The sequence below is a fragment of the Triticum urartu genome, chromosome 7A, assembly GCF_056163025.1.
Source record: "Triticum urartu cultivar PI428250 chromosome 7A, HENAU_Tu73, whole genome shotgun sequence".
Classification (NCBI taxonomy): Eukaryota; Viridiplantae; Streptophyta; class Magnoliopsida; order Poales; family Poaceae; genus Triticum; species Triticum urartu.
In genome coordinates this window covers 686,447,639-686,464,761 of record NC_141879.1, presented here as the reverse complement: position 1 = coordinate 686,464,761, position 17,123 = coordinate 686,447,639, and the positions used below count along the sequence as shown (strand labels likewise).

The following is a 17,123-nucleotide window of genomic DNA, read 5'->3' as shown; positions in this document are numbered from 1 at the left end:
CACGTAAACCTACATGGTTACTTGGACTAGCAGACTAAGGCTCGAAAGCAGTAGCTTCCAGCAAGAGCTTAGTCTTCCGTCGCGTCGTCATACCATACGCCTCAGTCATATCAAGTTTATTTCCATTTCCGTCACCGGGCGAAACCTCCAGTTGAAGTGATAGAGAAGACTCGCGAGAGCAATCTCGATGTTCTTGAAATAGGCTTTCGCCCCGTTTTATAGATAAAGCACCAACGAAACAGGTACATGGCCAACCGATACAAGATGGTGAGGTAACCCTCTTACAAAGCCAATCCTGAGATAATCAGCACATGCAGAACGCACGCGACCACTACCAACAAAGAGCACCGGGACTAGACACACCCCACAGTACGACCTAGCAAACCTAAGCTCCACGACAACGCCCTCAAGAGGGAAAACGGCGCAGAGCGTCGCCGTTGCCGAGTCCACACCTGACAAAGGTCTTCACCCGAAGCCCTGACACGGAGAGAAGAACGACGACGACGTCTTCAAGAAGAGCACGACACCCACGGGCGCCGCCGTCATCGGCGCCAAGGCACAAAGCTTTTGCTCAGCAACTCCCACCGTGTCACCATGAGGCCGCCAGGCGTAATGCGGAAGTGCTAGAGTCCCATATCCGGATCAGGACGCCGCCGCTCCGAGCGAGAGGGAACATCCGAGCTACCAGCCGCTGCACGTCCCGTTGCCCACACAACCCCGGAGGAGCGCCACCACCATTGCAATGATGCCCGCCGGAGAGCAACCATGCGAACCGCCATCCGGAGCCGCCACCCCGGCATCCCTGTCGCTAGATAGCATATGTCGCGCACATCACGACGCACTCAACCACGGTAGGAAGAGCAACGACAGTCCGTCAACTCCTAGCCCGGCATCAGTCCCAGAGTCTAGGTAGGCGCGTCAACCGTAGGAGGCACCACACCTGTGTCCCTAGCCAATCCTGTTGGACATGGAGGGACACAACTCCAAGATTGCCGCCGGCCGCCGATGAGTCAGCTCCAAGCCCTTGGCCAAGCGACTCACACGATGCCATGTCCATGGTTACCGATGCCGATCCGCGCATCGACACAACACTACCACGACCACCACCACCGCTACCGCGGATCTTCACCGACGCCATAACGAGAAGACACCACCCCTACCAACCGCAGATACCCATCTTGGCAAGGTTGGAGCAGATCCGTAGCTGCACGAGGAGCAACTAGTCCCGAGCAGGAGGACCGAGTCAAACTCTTGCCCTTACGACCAGCCTGCGTAGTCGGCCCACTACCGGCGAACGCACCCAGAGAGGCGGGCACCACCGCAACGGAAGAGACACATAGGCCGCTGGCAACTCCAGCCGCCGAGTATCCACTCTGGCGCCCTGGCCCGTCATCGACTCCTCAAGCAAGCTTCTTCCCCGGAGTCCAACGCCAAGATCACCACCGGACACCCTCTGCGCCGCCTCCACGCCCGGGAAGGAACCACAGCAACACCTCAGGCCGCCGGACGCCGGATCCCGTGCCAGCCACCAGACCCGGCCCGCGCTCGCCACCCAAGGACGCTCGGAGGAACAGCCCCCCCCCCCCCCCGGGCATCTGTGCCGCCCCCCGCACCAGCCCCCGCAAGGCCCAGCGCTAGCGGAGCACACCACCGCTGTCAACCTCCGCCGGTGCCGCCGACTGACACGTCTCCAACGTATCTATAATTAATGAAGTATTCATGCTGTTATTTTATCATTCGTGGATGTTTTACAATCATTTTATAGCAACTTTATATCATTTTTTGGGACTAACCTATTGACCCAATGCCCAGTGCCAGTTGCTATTTTTTGCTTGCTTTTTACATCGCAGAAAATCAATACTAAACAGAGTCCAAACACCGCAAAACTTTTTATGGATTTTTATGGACCAGAAGACTCCCGATGGGCCAGAGCAGCACCTACGGGGTGCCCCGAGGGGGGGGGGGCACAACCCACCAAGGCGCGCTAGGACCCCCTGGCGCGCCCAGGTGGGTTGTGCCCACCTCGATGGCCTCCCGCACCCCTTCCGTGCACTATAAATTACCAAATATTCCAAAACCCCTCGGGGTTAACCTAGATCAGAAGTTCCGCCGCCGCAGGGCTCCATAGCCACCGAAAACCAATCTAGACCCGTTTCGGCACCCTGCCGGAAGGGGGAATCATCTCCGGTGGCCATCTTCATCGTCCCGGCGGCCACCACGATGAGGAGGGAGTAGTCCACCCTCGGGGCTGAGGGTTTGTAACAGTAGCTATGTGTTTAATCTCTCTCTCTCTCTCGTGATCTATATCATGGGTTTTGTTAATATAGTCAGATCATATGATGTTTCTCCCCTCTATACCCTTGTTGTGATGAATTGAGTCTTTACCCTTTGAATTTTTGTCTTGTCGGATTGAATATTCAGATATGAGAACACATGATGTATGTCTTGTGGCATGAATACTTGAGGTGACGATAAGGTATCATATTGATTCACTTGATATACGTTATGGCACTCAACTTGCGGATTCCCGTGGTGATATTGGGGTAATCTATGCATAGGGGTTGATGCACGTTTTTATTATCTTTTCTCCGACAGAAACTTTGGGGTCTCTTTGTAGTTCTTTGTGTGGATTGAGTATTATGAATATGAATATGCTTTGGTGTTATTCTAGTACGAACTCTAGGATAGATCTAACGGAAAAAATAGCTTTGTGTTATTTTAGTACGAACTCTTGAATAGATCGAGCGGAAAGAATAGCTTTGAGGTGGTCTCATACCCTACAAACAATTTCTATCTTTTGTTCTCCGCTAATAGGAACTCGGGAGTGATTCCTTGTTGCACTTTGAGGGATAATAATATGATCCAACTATGTTAGCACTGTTGAGAGATTGCACTAGCGAAAGTACGGACCCTAGGCCTCATTTTTAAGCATTGCAATACCGTTTTTGTTCCCGTTTACTATTTGCTACCTTGCTGTTTTTATTTATTCAGATTATAAAAATATATTGCTACCATCCATATTACACTTTTATCACCATCTCTCCGCCGAACTAGTGCACCTATACAATTTTCCATTGTATTGGGTGTGTTGGGGACACAAGAGATTTCTTGTATTTGGTTGCAGGGTCATTTGAGAGAGACCATCTTCATCCTACACCTCTCATGGATTGATAAAGCTTAGGTCGTCCACTTGAGGGAAAATTGCTACTGTCCTACAAAACTTTGCGCTTGGAGGCCCAACACGTGTCTACAAGAATAAAGTTGCATAGTAGACATCAAGCTCTTTTCTGGCGCCATTGCTGGGGAGGTGAGTGCTTGAAGGTATATCTTTAGATCTTGCAATTGAATCTTTTAGTTTCTTGTTTTATCACTAGTTTGGTTTGTAAAAGAAAAACTACAAAAAATGGAATTTAGGTTGCATCATATTATTGATCATCTTTATAATGTCTTTCTTGAAAATGATGATTTGGAAAATTGTGCCCAATTGTTAGAAGAAGAAGTCAATAAAATGCTTGGCACAAAATATTTGAATGATGAGCGTGATTGCAATGTTGTTAGTATGAATTCTTTGAATATCCAAAATGCTAATGATGATTGCACAAGTCATGACAAAAATGTTTCTTATAAGCATGTCACTTTTTGCGGAGTGAATTGGGAGTGCAATTGCACACCAAAAAGGGAAGATGGATTTTGTAAGAAGCATAAATATTTAAAAACAAAAAAATTGCAAGAGAGGCTAGATGATTGTGCTGGAAGATTTTTTTTCCGCCATCCTTGTGAACTTTGCAATGAACATGGTCATTTAAATCTCCAATGCAAATTCTTTCAAGATCAAATCGTGTCCAAAAATTGTGATAACTTGATTACCCTTGAGCATCATAAAGAGGTTAGTCTTCTTTTCGGGTATGAAGAAATGAAACGTATAACTAAGGGTATTCCCAAATTTAATCTCGAGAGATTTCTTGATTTTGATCTAGAGGAAATGTATACGTTTTGTGTGGTAAATTGCATTGAGAATCCTTATATTGCCAAATATCTAAAGTCAAGAAAACAAATGGAATATGAAGTGAGTACTAATGAAAGGGGAAAATGTTTCCCAATACCCTCCTAGTGTTTACCATGATGAATCAGGTAACAAAGAGGAGCTTCCTATCCAATCAATCTCTTCAACAAGAAGCTTGAAAAAATTAATTAAACCCACACATGATGTGGTGAAGAAGAAGAAAAGAAGAAAGAATAAAGGTAAAAAGGTATGTCTCCCAAATAATGTTGCTCCTATCACCATTGTGCCTCATGAAAGTGAATCAAATATGTCAATGGAGGATGATGATATTGAGTATGATTTGTGATACCCACTACTTGTTGTAATGATTATTATTGGGAAGACAACAATGTCCATTATGATCTTGGAAATCTTTTTAGCACTTTCTTGGAAGAATATGATAATAATGCTTGCTATACTATTGGTGCCATTCATGCTATTGATAAGAATGATTGTGATGATATGCAAAACCACAAGCTTGGGGATGCTATGTTTAATGAGCATGATATGTTTGAAGATTTATTTGCTGGAAATAATGCTTGTCCTAAGCTTGGGAATGCTTTGCTTAATGAATATCATCCTTTGATTCCTTCTACTTTCGATAAGAAAATTTATTATGATGATAGCATGCCTCCTATTTATGATGATTGCATTGATGAAAGTGGGTTTGGAAGAGTGTCAACTCTAGGTAGTAGTGATCCCACTATTTTCGAGGGTGTTGAATCTTATTACAATATTGATGAAAGTGGATTTGGAGAGGTCATGACTTTATTAAGTGATACATTCACTATTGTGGAAGAGGTTTCAATTGACTATGACAATAAAGTTGCTATCTATGATGATTATTATGATGACATGTATGCCATTAAGAGTAATAAATCTTCTATGCTTGTGCATCATGAAAAGAGTGATGCATGTGATAGTTATATTGTTGAATCCATTCATGATGTTTCTGAAAATTATTATGAGGAAGGAACTTATGCTCTTACATATCTCAATAATATCAAGTTTCTTCTCTATGTGTTGATTGTTTTGAAGTTGCACTTGTTTTGACTTCCTATGCTAGTTGATTCTTGTTTCCATAAGTTGTTTGCTCACAAAATCCCTATGCATAGAAAGTGGGTTAGACCTAAATTTGCTAGTCATATGCTTCATGATGCTCTCTTCATGTTTCAATTCTTATCTTTTATGCAAGCATCATTGGAATCATCATGCCTAGCTAAAAGGCATTAAAGAAAAGCGTTTGTTGAGAGACAACCCAACACTTTTACCTACTGTTTTTGTGTGTTCACATGATTAGGCTACTGTAGTAACAATGTTTTATTGCTTTTGTTTCAATAAAGTGCCAAGTAAGACCTTTGGGGTGGCTTACGGTGATAGTTGATTTGGTCTTGCTGAAAAACAGAAACTTTTGCGCTTAGCAAAACAATTCTAATTTTTAATAGAAGCGTGATAAAATGCTGATTATTTTTGCAGAATATTAATAGACAAATTTCTCAGGTTTTCCTAATTTTTCAGAATTTTTGGAGTAGCATAAGTATGGTTTGAGTACAGATTACTACAGACTGTTCTGTTTTTGACAGATTCTGTTTTCAATGCATAGTTTGCTTGTTTTCTAATTTCCATGGCTTATATTGCTCAATATAAATTGTGGAAATGATATGCTACAGTAGGAATTTTGTGGAAAATATTATGAATCTTGTCTTTGATAGTACCAAAGTGAAATGGTTTGCTCTTTATCATACTAACCTATCTCACAAAGTTTCATTAAGTTTTGTGTGATTGAAGTTTTCAAGTTTTGGGTGAGATGTCGATATGAGGAGAATAAGGAGTGACAAGACCCTAATATTGGGGATGCCCAAGGCACCCCAAGGTAATATTCAAGGAATATCCAAGCAACTAAGCTTGGGGATTCCCCGGAAGGCATCCCCTCTTTCGTCTCCAACATTATCGGTAACCTCACTTGGAGCTATGTTTTCATTCGTCACATGATATGTGTTTTGCTTGGAGCATCATTTTCTTCTGTTAGGATTTTCTTGCTGTTATTTAGAATAATATTTTGCTCTTTCGTTTCAATAAAAATATCAAGTATAGCCTTTGTCATGCTTATTTTGCAAGTATACATGTTGCTGTTTGAAAACAGAAAGTTTACCGCTGTTGCAAAAATTAACTAGAAAAGTCAGAATGTGATAAAATGTTGAAACTTTTTGAAAATTGAGCTCTGATAAATTTTCTACAGTGTGGTAAATTTTCATAACTTTTGGAGTTAGGGAAGTATTGATACTCTTGCATTCTTTAGAGACTATACTGTTTTGGCAGATTGCTGTTATGTTAGCATTGTTTGCATATGTTTGCTTGTTCAATGATTCTATTTGAGGATAGCAGTATTAAATATGTAGAGGCATTTAGTATGAAATGTTGAATAATAATTTTAGTGATTTGCTACAGTAGAGAATGATCAGGTTTTTGCATTGGTTTATACTAACTTATCTCACGAGTTCTTGTTGAGTTTTGTGTGGATGAAGCTTTTGAGATTTAGGAAAACCGTGATATGAGAAGAATTAAGGAGACACAAAAGATCAAGCTTTGGGATGCCCAAGGCACCCCAAGATAATATTTCAAGAAGTCTCAAGCATCTAAGCTTGGGATGTCCCAGTAGGAATCCCACCTTTCCTCTTGAACAATTATCGGTTAGTATCGGTCGAGCCTAAGTTTTGGCTTCTTCACATGAGTTTTGCTATTCTTAAGATGTCATTTTGTTTTGCTTCAGTTGTTGTTTTAATAAAATGCTTAGATCTGAAATTGTTAAATAAAATAGTCCTCAAATAGTTGTCAAGGAGGCTAAGTAAGCGGCATTCACATTCCGTCAATGAAGGTCTTTTCTATGGCATTTACTCTTGTGCTGCACTTATATCCTATGAGTAAATTGTTGAATAAATTGAATGTCATGAAGTTGAAATCATATCATGCGTAGTGGTAGATTCACATTGGGTTTAGAAAGTGAAATCTTTTGAGGCTTGACAATCACAATATTGGTCATACAAGCAATTCACGAATAATTAGTATAAGAAAGAGAACTTTCACATGCAAAACATACTATCATGGAAATCTTTTGTGATTGTGAGCGTCCATCAAAATATTATATGCCAAAATTGTTGATGTTGGACAAGGAAGATAACGTAATGGTTTATGTTTGTTCATATTCACATAGAAGTTATAATGTCATAGATCCTTCAACATGTGGTGCTCCCCCCCCCCCCATCTTTGCTAGCCAAAAATTCCGCAGCAAGTAGAGATACTACTTGTGCATCCAAAAACCCTTAAACCCAAATCTTATTTTCAAGAGTCCACCATACCTACCTAAGGATTGAGCAAGATCCTTCAAGTAAGTTGGCATTGCTGCAATAAGGCAATAAAAAGTGCTTCTAAAAGTGTAAGATCATTTAGTGTAAGAGAAAATTGAGCGTTGTACGAACTTGTGATGGTAAAGCAATAAAAGCGACAGACTGCATAATAAAGGTTGCTATCACAAGGGGCAATATAACGTGTCGTTCTTTTGCACCAAGGGATTGAGCATACAAACAAATAAGCGCATGGCAACCTCTGCTTCCCTTTGCGAAGGGCCTATCTTTTACTTTTCAGTATTTACTTTATGCAAAGATTCTAAGTATTCCTCTCTATTCCTTTTTATATTCTATTTTGGTAAGCATCATGTGGTGAGGAAAGATCTAGGCATATATGTCCAGTTAGATATGGGTAGCATGAGTTATTATGGTTTACATCACCCTTGAGGTGAATCAGGAGGCAAAACAATAAGACCCTATCTTTCTATGTGTCCGGTTGAAACGTTTTGCTCATGTGTACAAGGTGAGTGTTAGCAAAGACTATATGATGGTTGAGTATGTGGAGCTCTTACTTAAACTCTGTTGAATAAGTTGAATTGCAATTGCTTGGTGACTGAGAACATAGGTTGTTGGATTTCAAGAGAATTCAATTTTTGAACCTTAACATGTGAATTGGTTGCTACTATAACATGAGAAGTATTATAAGTAAGAATTGTTGTTATGATGCTAGGAAAAGTGATTGAAATTATCATTGATCAAACTTATGCACTTAACTAGCATTCACATTTCATAAATTATTTCTCTTATCATTTACCTACTTGAGTACGAGTAGGAATTAAGCTTGGGGATGCTGATATGTCTCCAACGTATCTATAATTTATGAAGTATTCATGCTGTTATTTTATCATTCTTGGATGTTTTATAATCATTTTATAGCAACTTTATATCATTTTTTGGGACTATCTTATTGACCCAGTGCCCAGTGCCCAGTGCCAGTTGCTGTTTTTTGCTTGTTTTTTTACATCACAGAAAATCAATATTAAACGGAGTCCAAACACCGCAAAACTTTTTGTGGATTTTTTATGGACCAGAAGACTCCCGATGGGCCAGAGCAGCACCTGGGGGTGCCCCGAGGGGGGCACAACTCAAGATGGCAACGGGGACGAAACCCACCGGGTTTTGCTTGCCCAAACACATCCCCACGAGAAAATCGCAAACCCGTCCCTGTCCCCATCAACGTGCGCGGGGTTAAATTTTTGCCCGTCCCCTAACCCGTCGATTTTTCTAAACCCACGGGGAACCCGCCCCCACGAGCAGTCAATGAAAACAATAACATTTGAAAGAAAAGCATGAGCATATTACAGCAACAGACGACGACTAGGGACTTATGTATAGGTTTAGGTGTTGTGTTGTGCGGGAGAGAGAGGCCTGAAGAGCGAGCGACAGTGCATCAACCGAGCGAGGGGTTGGTTTGTACTCCAGGGCCTCGACGTTGTCAAGATGGATCGGTGCATGCTAAAAAAACGTATTTTGACGGGTTTTGTCGGGTTTCGGGTTCGGGTAGTACTTAAACGGGTTTAAACCCACGAAACATGCCGGGTTTTATAATGTACCCACGAGTAGCCCCACGGGGATAGAAACTCTCCCATCCCCGTCCCCTAATAGGGTAGAAACTCACGGGGACGCGGGTTTCGGGGCCCCATTGCCATCTTGAGGCACAACCCACCAGGGCGCTCCAGGGCCCCTAGCGCGCCCAGGTGGGTTGTGCCCACCTCGGTGGCCTCCCGTACCCCTTCTTTGCACTATAAATTCCCAAATATTTTGAAACCCCTCGGGGTTAGCCTAAATCAGAAGTTCCGCCGCCGTAGGGCTCCGTAGCCACCGAAAACAACTCTAGACCCGTTCCGGCACCCTGGCGGAAGGGGGAATCACCCCCGGTGGCCATCTTCATCATCCCGGCGGCCACCACGACGAGGAGGGAGTAGTCCACCCTCGGGGCTGTGGGTTTGTACCAGTAGCTATGTGTGATTAATCTCTCTCTCTCTCTCTCGTGATCTATATAATAGGCTTTTTTAATATAGTCGGATTATATGATGTTTCTCCCATCTATACCCTTGTTGTGATGAATTGAATCTTTACCCTTTGAAATTTTGTCTTGTCGGATTGAGTATTCAGATATGAGAACACATGATGTATGTCTTGCGGTATGAATACTTGAGGTGGCAATGAGGTATCATATTGATTCACTTGATATACGTTATGGCACTCAACTTGCGGATTCCCGCGGTGATATTGGGGTAATCTATGCATAGGGGTTGATGCATGCTTTTATTATCTTTTCTTCGATAGAAACTTTGGGGTCTCTTTGTAGTTCTTTGTGTGGATTGAGTATTATGAATATGAATATGCTTTGGTGTTATTCTAGTACGAACTCTAGGATAGATCGAACGGAAAAATAGCTTTGCGTTATTTTAGTATGAATCCTTGAATAGATCGAGCGGAAAGAATAGCTTTGAGATGGTCTCGTACCCTACAAATAATTTATGTCTTTTGTTCTCTGCTAATAGGAACTCGGGAGTGATTCTTTATTGCATTTTGAGGGATAATTATATGATCCAACTATGTTAGCATGTTGAGAGATTGCATTAGCGAAAGTATGGATCCTAGGCCTCATTTTAAGCATTGCAATACCTTTTTGTGCCCGATTATTATTTGCTATCTTGCTGTTTTTATTTATTCAGATTACAAAAATATATTTCTACCATCCATATTACACTTTTATCACCATCTCTTCGTCGAACTAGTGCACCTATATAATTTGCCATGTTATTGGGTGTGTTGGGGACACAAAAGATTTCTTGTATTTGGTTGCAGGGTCGTTTGAGAGAGACCATCTTCATCGTACACCTCTCACGGATTGACAAACCTTAAGTCATCCACTTGAGGAAAAATTGCTACAGTCCTACAAAACTCCGCGCTTGGATGCCCAACACGTGTCTACAAGAATAAAATTGCGTAGTAGACATCACCGACCAAGCCCCTGCGCCAGATCGATCGGATCTGGGCAGAGCCTCGCCCGCACGCCGCCTCCCGACCCGGAGCACCGCAACCGCTACGCTTCACCAGACGCGCGACGCCGACGCGCCGCCTTCGGTCGCCGCCGCATGCGCCCACCGCTGCGCCGCAGGGCCCCGCGGCAGCCCCGTGCCGCCACTAGGAGCCGCCGTCCTGTCCCGGCCACTCCGAGCAGAGAGAAGAAGGGGCCCGCCGCCGCCGCGCCAACTGGGCTTTGCCCATCAGCACCATCCGGCGGTGGCAAGGGAGGTGGGGACGAGGGGTCCGGCGGCTAGGGTCCCCCCCCCCCTCCCTCACAAGAGCGTCACGGGAGGGGATGTGTTTTTTTTTTTGTGAGTGGCTTCTTAGGCAGGCAGGCAGCAATCTCGATGTTTGACACGCCAAACATCATACCGGGGCACATCCTCCGGCCCGTACCACCAGGGAGGAATCTGAAGTCCATCCCACCATAGTCCACCATTTCGCTCTCGAATCTCTCAGGCTTGAACTCTTCGGCATCGGTCCAGCTCTTCTCGTACCTACCGATCGCCCACACATTAGCGAACACGGTGATACCCGGAGGCACGTCGAAGCCCATGATCTTGCACTGTTCCGTGCACAATCTGCGGATGAGCAATGGCACCGGAGGGTGCAACCTGAAGGTCTCCTTGATGACCATCTGGAGGTAGTGGAGCCGGCCGTCGATGTCTGCCTCCGCCACCTCGGTCTTGCCTTGGAGCACCCGCCGCACTTCAGATTGCGCGATGGCCATTATCCGTGGGTTTTTGATAAGCTCCGACATGGCCCAGATCGTCGTTGTCGCCGTGGTTTCCGACCCCGCGGAAAAAACGTCCTGATGATAAAAACTGCAACAGTTTATACTCTGCAGATGCGGTGCAAGAGAGGATGCATGGTAGCTAGAGGTCTTTACTGGTGGTGACTTGCGAACAAGACGCCGCTGACATATTCGTTTGTGAGGGTGATGCCATCCATCCCGCCGTCTCTCTGGAACCGCAGCAGAGTGCTGAGGATATCCTCCCTCTCATCTCATGACAGGCGCTGGCTTCCTCGCTCTCCATCGCCATCTAGTGCTCATGGACCATGGCGTCCATGATGGACTGGATCCTCCCGTGCACCTCCCACGTCGCCCTAAGGGGCTGGCTGCCGAGCACCCGCGCCAGCCGCGACGTCCGGAACAGGTCGGTCAGGTTGAACCCGGACATGAGGTCGATCGCCCTGTCCAGCTCCTCGAGGTATAGCGCCCTCTGCTGGCACCGGTCGCCGACAGAGACCCTCATTATGACGTCGTTCATCATGACCTTCACTCTCTTGCCGACATCGACGAGGGCGCCGGCGTCAGCGACGGACCGCACGAGCCTCGCCGCCTCCTCCTCCCGGACAGGGCGGAACGAGCGGACGCGCCTCGGGCTGAGCAGCTCCACGGTGCACAGCTTCCGGACGGCCTTCCAGTGCCGGCTGTCGTGGCGCGCGAATGAAATGTTCTGGCCGCCGTTGGTGAAGACGTCCGCGGTGGTGTACACGGGCCGGTTCGCGATGGCGGCGTCGTGGACCTTCATCACCTGCCTTGCCGCCTCCGCGGAGGAGAGCACGAGCGTCAGGACGTGGCCGAGGCGGAGGAGCATCACGGGGCCGTGCCGCCGGGAGAGACTGCGCATGGCCTGGTGCGGCAGGGCGCCGAGCAGGAAGTGCATGTGGCCGATCACCGGCAGCGCCCATGGGCCCGGAGGCAGGTTCGGCCGGCTTCCAGAGGCTGGCCTGAGCGTGAGGAGTACGGTGACGACAAGGACGCAGAGGAAAATGTAGCACACGAGCTGGATGGGTGTGGTTTCCATTGGAAGGTGGTCAAGATTCAAGACGCGAATTGCAATGCACCTAGTATATATATTGAACGACAACAAAACAATATGCGAATCAATCTGTAGTTGAGTTGGTTAGGTGGACAGTGGTATCCTCAACCCACCAGGGTTCAACGACGAGGCGCCTACGGTGACTTCGTAAATCTCAAGATAATATGCCCATAGGGGTACGGTGTGTGTGTGTCCGTTCATAGGGATGAGTGTATGCATGTGTATATGAACGCTTGTGTCTGTACTAATGCTAAAAAAAACAAGTAAACAATATTTTCATGGGGCTGGTACGCGTGGCTGGCGGATAAAGAAACGGCCGCCTCGCGAGCGGCCGTGATCATACTACACAAGGCATCAACTAACAGAAGGTCCAGACTTACAATACGGCGCGCGGTCGTACCATCGGTTGAACGAGATCCATAGCCCAAGCAATAAAGATGTAAACTTTTCTTTATTAATAGCACTTTTTATTAAACGAGAGTATATGTTGGGCAGCTAAAATGATGTACTTCCTCTGTTTCAATTTAACCTGGATATAAAATCTGTCCGAAGTCAAACTTCGCAGAGTTTGACCAAAAATAAAAAAAAATCAATTATATCATTAGACGCATCATAAAGTTAATTTTCATACTATATAACAATGTTGATATTTTAAAGATAAATTTGGTCAAACTTTACCTAATTTAACTTTGAACAAATTTTATACGTAGAGTAAAAAGAGACGGATGGAGTAACACATAGCAATGTCAACTTTCATTGTGCTTTTCTGTAGTGGTAACTTTCATGATGCCAGTACTGTGCATTCATCGTCAGATTAGGTTCACAATGGTGCCATCGGAGGTGAAGTTCACTGCTTGCTAATGATCGCGGTTCGAGCAATGATACACCTATGTAGAGAGTGGCTTTCGTTACCCGTTGATGCTTTTATTTTTGGAAAATATGTGTTACTTTCACTAGTAGAAAAAGGCCCATTAATCCTGATTCTAGAGGGCCTTTAGTAATTTTACGAAAAAATTGATTTTTTTTATTTTTTCCTGATTTTTAAATTTCTGAATTATTTTACAATTTAATCTCTAATCACCCCTCACCACTGCTCAATTTAACCTCTAATTTTTAATCACTCCTCATCATTCCAAATCATCTAACTTCCTAGCCGGTCACCCATCCTCTCACTACTCCAGCCTAAGCACGCTTAACTTCCGGGCTCTATTCTCCCTCGTTTCCAAGTCTACACTTGTTGTTTTCCTGACAATAGTAAGATGTCAATCCTATTAACCCTAGGAGTTTAGCTTGAGCATGAAGTCACGCGTTTCACTGTTTGAGTTTGAAACTATTATTCTAAAAAACAATAATTATTTAGTAACACTAATATTTCTTGAATAAGTAGTTTGACCAGATTTGACCAAAAATCAAAAAATGAAATAATTATTTAGTAACACTAATATTCTTGAATAATTTTTAGTAACACTAATATTTCTTGAATAAGTAGTTTGACCATAATTTGACCTGATTTAACCAAAATTCAAAAAAACTGAAATTTGAGCATATCTTTTTTTTCCTTTAAGAATTTAAGGATTCTAAAAATTTGCAAACAAGCCTATGGCTGTCAAAATCGGATGTGGATTTTCGTGCTGAACATTTTGATGTATTATACGTTTTTTTCCGACATCGTATGCAAAAATTATAGCCGTTTTACTTCTTCATAACACTTTTTTGCAAAACATGTCCAAATTTAAGTTTTTTTATTTTCCTAACTAGTAGATGTAGTAATGTAACTACATCTCGAAGGATTTTATTTTTTTGAAGTATTTATCATTTTCTTTTGTTTTTTTCAAAACTGAAATGGCGATAGGGAGGGGGGGGGGGGGGTAGCGTTTGCGAAATGGACCCTTTAGTCCCGGTTTGAGACACAACCGGGACTAAAGGACCCATTTGAACCGGGACTAATGCCTTTAGCCGCTTGAACCGGGACTAATGCTCACATTAGCTTGAACCGGGACTAATGCTAATGCCGGTTCGTAATGCAACCGGGACTAATGTGTATATTGCGCTGTGACCAAATCCTTGTTTTCTACTAGTGTTTGTGCTTCATGTCACTTCCATCATCCTTATACTATCAAATATGTATACACTTTATGAAATTATGTCCCATGTTCAGTGACGGGGCATCGTTGAAGCAAGACAGTCTCGTGGCATGTCCAGTTTGTTGTAGCAAAACAGGCCATGAGTGAAACAAATTTTGGCTCCCCTCTAGCCTGGCCCGCCCAGCCATTTTTACTATAGCTCGGCTACTCGACATGTTTGTATCAGATTTTCGATGAATAGGTCGATGTACACTTCATGCCATGATGCCATATTTTGTGAGATTCCCTCTCCCCAATACCACTCTTAATAGTTTATAAACTGATAATATCTTTATTTGGGCAATGATGTTTGTTGTGACGAGATTTTGAAAATAAGGCCGATCGATATTGAATAGTTGTTCTAACAAAATATAATTTCGACTTTAAAACCTGATCAATAATATGAAACTCTTCCCCTCAATAATAGTAATAATATGAAGCTCTTTTAAAACTATGAAAATGATAAAAACTATGTATCTTAATGTTTCATAGGGTGTCAACAAAAACTATTTTTTAGTGCATCACACGGTTACATTCTGTACCAATATGCATAGATCTTTTTGCAAAAAAATTCTCAATTTTATGGCGGTCCCTCAAAATCCAGAGTGAATCATATTGTTTTCATCGTGTGTCGGTGTACTTTAGGTTGTTTCATATGGTTATATATGTAAATTTTTGTAAGAACAATAGTTTATGCCTAGTTTCATTTTGGGTCACCGTGTCCCAAGTGTATCATTGTGTTTCATAATTCGAATTTCAAAACTTGTAGGAATATATTCAAGACAGGTCCTATTTCAAAGTCAATGCCACCAAGAACGCAAATATGCAAACTAATTATAAATTAGACTTTTGGTTTAAAAAAAGTATTCAAACATGGAAATCAGATATTAATGCATGGGGTGAGCGGAGCAAAGCCTGGCACTATGGGTGAAACATAGTGTGTCTTGAATCTCGCACATAATTTGTGAAAAAAGTTGTCAGGGTTATGTGATGTAATAGAAATACAAGGAGATATATGCAACGAATACATAATCCCTCCAGATGGGAATATGAGTCAGGCACACATAGTTCTTTGGTTTGATTAGCAAAAATGTGTTGTAGGTCACAAAATATTTATTTTGAGATTAGTCATCGAATGAAGTTTCTAAAAATACATATTTTGTGTCATTTTATACATGTTTTCCTAGTTAATCCGACGACCTAAATTTCCATGCAAGACTTATATTCCCATCCAGAGTGAGAAGAATGTTGCACTAGTCTCGAAAAAGATGGACAGGTGAGGCATGCAGGATATACCCAGTGCATTTTTTCGATAATGGGCACTTTATTACTTAAAGATTTAAGCATTACACCCGTCCTCTGCAGAACTGAGATGCACACAGCCATACCAAGTCGAATCTAAAAAATAAAAAATAAAGGCGAAGTACAAGAAATTGAGTCTGTATGCCGCCTAAGCTGTAGGATGGCCAATTCTAAGATCATGTTGCCATCCATGTTGAGTAAAAATATCCCTTACCGTGTGCTCCAAGCGTGCACACACCTCTGTAAACAGGTCTTGATTGTCCACACGTTGTAGAGACGACTATAAACGGAGTGTACCGGTACACCTGTAGATAACCTGCATAAGAGAAGTACTTTCATGTTGAAAACCTTATAATTCCTACATAGCCAAAGCGACCAAATAATGGCAAGCGCTCCCACTCTGATAAGAATTCTAAACTTGTGATAAATCCCATGTAATCAGTTGCAAAAAATATTAGCAACATTACGTGGAGGATACAAGCCAAAAGCTATTTGGATGATTGACCATATAGACCAAGCTAATTTGCACCGAAAGAACAAGTGTTTTATTGTTTCGTCATGATGATAAAAAAAACACATTGCATATTTCCATACCAATTTCTCTTAATAAGGCTATCTTTGATAAGAATGATTCCTGGAGGAAGATACCATGCAAAGATTTTATTCTTAAGCGGCATCTTCATCTTCCAGATCTTCTTCTTATTATAAACTGCCACATCATATTGGATCAACGCTCTATACATTGAATCTACCGAGAATTTACCACTCGCATTTAGATTCCACCAAAATTGATTGACTCCATGTGATAAATGTACCATGGCGAGACGATTTATCAAATCATTCCACGATGCAAGTCTGAGGCCTATTAAATCTCGTCATTCGGGGGAAAGGATTCCATAATCGTGGCGATAGTATCACCCTTATGACGAACAATATTATATAGAGCTTGATATTGTTTCAGGAGTGTGGCATTTCCTAGCCACTTGTCGAGTGCATAGTACATCCAGCATTGTTGCGGGCATAATGAAGTATAATGTAATGAGGTTTGCTTCGGTAGATACCCAATTAGAAAAAAAGATCATAACTTTCGATGCTAACAGCAGTGAGATTAGAAGATACCCTTTCATTATACCTGTATTATAGTAGTTACGAAAACTAGTTTATTTGGATAGCCCCATGCATGTGACCCAATCGCCCCATAATCCCATCAATCTATATGTATTTCGTCCACTGATCCATCGTTGATCTGATCAGAATCTGTCTCGGTAGGACATAATAATTTGTGGATGCCTTAAAAATCTTTCTTGCAACCATCAGTTGCACAAACTTTTCTTTCTATTGACGGATCGAAGCACAAGGCTTTCGCATTTTCTAGAATAAAAGAATGAGG

General features: G+C 42.9%; 1 pseudogene; it reads right to left on the bottom strand.

Annotated features, from left to right (window-relative positions):
- Window positions 1–34: 34 nt before the first annotated feature.
- On the bottom strand, window positions 35–12,293 carry LOC125528848 (zealexin A1 synthase pseudogene; annotated as a pseudogene).
- Window positions 12,294–17,123: the final 4,830 nt, after the last annotated feature.